The following is a 3895-nucleotide window of genomic DNA, read 5'->3' as shown; positions in this document are numbered from 1 at the left end:
CAGAAGAAGGAAATGCACTGGAGATCCCTGCTACTATCCATTCTTCTGAGTAGCAGTCAGAACAGAGCTCCTGTAACCCTCAAGACAGAAGGGCCAAGGGGTGGCTGAGACCAGGGGTTACTGTAGCATTTCCATCTCTGGGATTATCCGTGTCTTGCCTTCCACTGGAGCAAAATTCATTTCCACATCCCTCAAAGTCAGCCCACTGTGGAAGTGATGGAGAAAGGGAGTAAAGCCAGCAGACAATGCAGTGTGAGAGCATTTATTTGCATGTTTCCTGGATAGAGGCATGATCTCTGTTCCCATCACTGGCAGGACCAGCTGTGGTTTCTGGCAATGCCAGACACAACCCATCACCCTCTGGGTTCCTTTCCCTTTCATTGTCCCTCTGGAGAACAGGACTCCTGTTAAAAACCCTGCAAGTATCACTGAGAGCCAGCTCTATTATTCACCAGCCAGTGAAGCAAGACAGGCATACTCTCCCACAACCTAGGGATGCCCCTCTGATCTGTTACCAGTGGGGCTATCTTCAACGGGATCAGAGCCTGCCCTTTTCCACATCCCAGTGGGACAACACCTGCCCACCAGAGAACAAAGAGGAAACCTGTTGTGATGGGAAAAAAGACAGAGTTCTCCCCAGAGAGGCAGCTAGGCCATTTGATGAAGAGCATCTTTCTCCCAGCCAGCTGGTTTGTTAGCAAAACAACAAACTAAACTTCATCTTTATGCAAAAGAGAAAATCTCTGTCAAGCAAATACCACAACTCCAGTTTTACTCGCCTATATAAATCACAAGGAATCTGGGGAAATCGTTGCAGAAAAAGGCTCTAGGAACAAGAGTGGAAGTATGTCTGCCTGAAACCAGTATTTAAAAGGTATTTTTAAAAGATAAATTCAGAGCAATATTTGAAACGTTGGAGCAAAGAGATCTAACTAGAACCACTACTAACTTGCCATCCTCAAAAGACCCAACAGTTAGCCATTGCTGTACATTTCTCTCAGTCTTTGCAGAAGTCCATCACCCCAGGTGGGCAGGTCTAATTCCAGCTGCGCCCTCAGTATGAATGTCCTCTGGAGACTGACTGTGCAGTGTGCGCGTCTGACCAGGAGTGCTCTTCAGCTGTAGAATTCCCAGACCTGGGGCAAGGAACCAGGACAGAAACAACGAACCCACATCTCCTCACCAGTGGTGCCAAACCCCAAATCAGACTGTACTTGCTTTTTCTCTGTCCATTTCTCAAATCAGAGACGATAGGCTTGGTTGCTGGTGCTTATCCCAAGAGCTGCCCAGAGCAAAACTGGTATATGAGCATAGGTGCAGGCGCCACAGGGATCAGAAGAAAGTTATCTGTGACCTAGGGGCCACTTGGTGGTACACAGCTCATTAGTCCTGTCCAGAGTTGGAGTGGAAGGACTCAGGCATTCTTGGATATGTTTGTTCCTTGGATCCTAGTTTCTTTGGTGGTGATTCTAGCCGAAGTGTAATTGTGAGCAAAGCTTTATCCCAGTGGACACGGCACATAACAAGAAGTTCACCTTCAGTTAGAGGGGATCTTAATATGACCTTCCGTAAAAAAGGGGCATTGTGTTGAGCTGTTAAACAGCTGCTGTGTTCCACCCCAGTAATGATTGCAATTCAGGAGTGAATAATGTAAGCCTTAAATAAACAGCCGGTAAAATAATTTGGGATCTTTCCTGGCGGGGGGAAGCAGGCGAGTTACTCTTCAAAAATAAGTGATTATTCTCTCTGCCTAGGAAATGAAGCATTCTCCTTTTCACCACCAAGTGGCTGTCACACCAACTCTCTTCCCGCCCTCGTGTGCTGGAGGCAGCCCAATGTCGTCTGTGGTACTCTCGTACCATCTTCACCTTCTGAGGAAGCAAGAGGTGGGTTTAGGTTGGATTCATGCTTTTTATCTGTTTTCTGTCCAACCCTTGTCTGCTTCTCCATCCTACACCCAATCTTCTTAAAAAAAACCCTCCCAAACTGCCTGTTTACTGTTCTGCAGGGGCACAAATGCCGTCTCCTCTCCTGAGGCAGCCCCGGCGTGGCTGGAGGAGAAGCGATGGTTTCCCTCAGCCACTCCCTCCTGAGCAACGCCGAGCGTCTCCTCGGAACAGCCGCGTCTGCCTGCGCTGGGGCAGGACCGAGAAGCGCCGGGCCTTGGGTCTTGGCCTCCATCGGATGAACAATTTCCCGTTGAAGGTTACTCACTTCCTGTTTTCCGTATTTAGACAATCTGGGCCTATAGGGAGGCTTTGATTTGTTGTAAACTTCAGCTGGTTTAAACGTTAAGTCGGGGAGACCGAGGCGGGGGGAGGAGGGGAAAGGCCTGGAGACAAATTAGAGCTATTTAATACTGAGACTGTGTTCTCTCACAGTTTTCTAGTGACCATTAGAGCATGTGAACGGAAGGTCAGGGGCTGAGAGCACAGGAGATGGGGAAAGGGCTGGGGCTGGAGGCAGTGCGTGCGTGTGCGTGCGTGGGGCTCTGTGTGCACCCCTATGGCGCTTGGGAGCAACCGGGAGATAAACTCCAGTGACTAATTCCTCCAGTGTGTCATTTTTGCCACGGACAGCTGTATGGAGAGGCTAACGGCAGTGCAGCAGCTCCGCAGTGAAGGCAGGGAGGAGCCTCTGACCTCGAGAGGAGAGTGCTGTGCCCTTTCCCAGTGCCTATCCGCACACACGACACGCTGACATTTGTTAGAACTCGCCCAGAAGTCTGCTAGACTGGAGCGAGTCAACACTTGCACATAGCTGATAGGGCAAGTCATGGCTCTTTTATGCCTGTTTTGCAAGGGGAAACTGAGGCATGGAGAGGTGTCACTTTGCTTGTTATCAGAAAATGAGTGTGCGAGGGATTGGGGTGAGTCCTGGCACCAGTCAGGCAGTGGTCTGTCTCCCAAGATGTGCTCCATCATGAAGAACATCCTCCCTGCATTGGTGGGAATTATGCCTGGATAGAAGAAAGTAGCATGCAGCCCAGAGTGCCTGTAGGCACAAAGAGTACATGAATGGTTTTGGTCTGTACCTTTTTGTTCATCTAGTGCTCTTCTAACAGGTTAACTCTCAAAATGGGGGGGCTATTTCTTCAAAATTTTATAAGGATATACAAATAAAAAGAAAAAAAAAAAAAAGAAAGAAAAGGAAATAGACTAGCAGGCAGGCTGAAATCCAGCAGGAGATGGCAAATTAATCTGGATTTTACAGCAAAATTCAGTAGGGATTTACAGGTACACCTTTAAACCACTCTAGCAGTATAACCTGCTACCAGAATCTAGTGTGGGCAGGTGGGAGTGAATGAAAGAACCAGAAATTAAAGAATGACGACCAAAAGAGCCAACGTAATGCTTGTGTCTCAGGTAAAGAAATCTGCCACGTCCTCTCTCCTGACAGAAATCAGGCAGGAGCTGAATCATGCTCCAGAGGAAAATATAAGCAATGGGGAAGACTTTGGTGAAGCACTGAAGATTATAGGAGAAGTAAGGGTCTGTTTTCATGCTCTGGCATTGATAGGCCTAACTCCTAATGATTTACATATGCTCTTTACCCCCATGAGCCAGAGCAAATTTTCCTCTAAATAACTCCCTGCAGCCCAGAGTGCGGAACCATAGAGCGAGGCACAGTATCAGGATAAAGGCAGGTAGCTGCTGTCTCCCTGGCATTGCTGCCTAGGCTAGGTTAACATTAAACTTCCCTGATTCAGTTTTTATAGACCAAACAGTAGCAGTTCCTTCCCTCAGCAGTATTTTGAAGCCTTTCCCCGAAGGAGGGGTTAGTTCTCTATTGTGTTATTACCTGCTGGATATTTTTTCTGCTGTATCTCTTAACTTGCAACTGCATTTTGCTCAGCCAAGCTTTAGGTGCTCAGAAATACAACTTAGCTCTTGTT

This window comes from Merops nubicus, unplaced genomic scaffold (assembly GCF_000691845.1).
Source record: "Merops nubicus isolate BGI_N331 unplaced genomic scaffold, ASM69184v1 scaffold23356, whole genome shotgun sequence".
Classification (NCBI taxonomy): Eukaryota; Metazoa; Chordata; class Aves; order Coraciiformes; family Meropidae; genus Merops; species Merops nubicus.
This window is presented reverse-complemented; position numbering follows the sequence as displayed.